At 37.4% G+C, this 946-nt stretch overlaps 1 pseudogene; it reads right to left on the reverse strand.

The window, feature by feature from the left end:
• Positions 1-788: 788 nt before the first annotated feature.
• Positions 789-946, reverse strand: LOC129505735 (U2 spliceosomal RNA; annotated as a pseudogene).

Raw genomic sequence — 946 nt, forward strand, 5'->3', positions numbered from 1 at the left:
TAAATAATGAACAGGAACTTCAATGTGCACATTTTGTTTGACTGACTTAGATCTCTAACTTACCAGTAGGTTTTGACTAAATAACAGATCAATGAATTTTCTTGACTGCATTGATGCAGGCATAGGGTTGCCAGGTAAGGTACAGGGTACCCAGATAAATTTTAAGTTCAGATAAACAATGACTAATTTTTTAGCATAAATTTGTTCCAAATATTGCATGGGACATACCTATGCTAAGAAAATATTCATTATTTATGTCGAATTAACATTTAATTGAGTGTCTTTGTTTTTATTCAATCTGGAAACCATGTGCACAACTGACTACAATACCATGAATAGTAGTTAATAATTATTGAGAACTTCCAGAAACAGTGATATATTTTGCTGTATACTATTTTGCCCCTTATAACAACTGATAATTGAGATACAAGTACTGTTCTCCAAACTGCTGGTCACCAGAGGGGAGGTGGGTAAAGGATGGGTTAAACAGGTGAAGGGGATTTGGGAGAGCACTTGCTGTGATGAGCACCAGGTGTTGTACGGAAGTGTTGAATCACTATATTGCACACCTGAAACTATTTTAACACTGTATGTTAACTGGAATTTATTTATTGATTTATTGATTTTTAAGATTTTACTTATTTATTCATGAGAGACACAGAGAGAGAGAGGTAGAGACATGGGGAGAGGGAGAAGCAGACTCCTCACAGGAAGCTCGATGTGGGACTCCATCCGAGACCCCGGGATCACGCCTTGAGCCAAAGGCAGATGCTCAACCTCTGAGCGACCTAAGCTTCCCTGGAATTTAAATAAAAACTTAAAGAAAAAGCCATTGTTCTCATATTACCAGTCTTAAAACTAAGACTTGAAAGGTTCATTTCTAACAGTCTGCAAATGGCAGAGCTCGATACTACACTTGATCTTAGCCAAAAGGCTGAGAAGCAAT

The sequence above is a fragment of the Nyctereutes procyonoides genome, unplaced genomic scaffold (assembly GCF_905146905.1).
Source record: "Nyctereutes procyonoides isolate TBG_1078 unplaced genomic scaffold, NYPRO_anot_genome, whole genome shotgun sequence".
In the NCBI taxonomy this organism is placed as follows: Eukaryota; Metazoa; Chordata; class Mammalia; order Carnivora; family Canidae; genus Nyctereutes; species Nyctereutes procyonoides.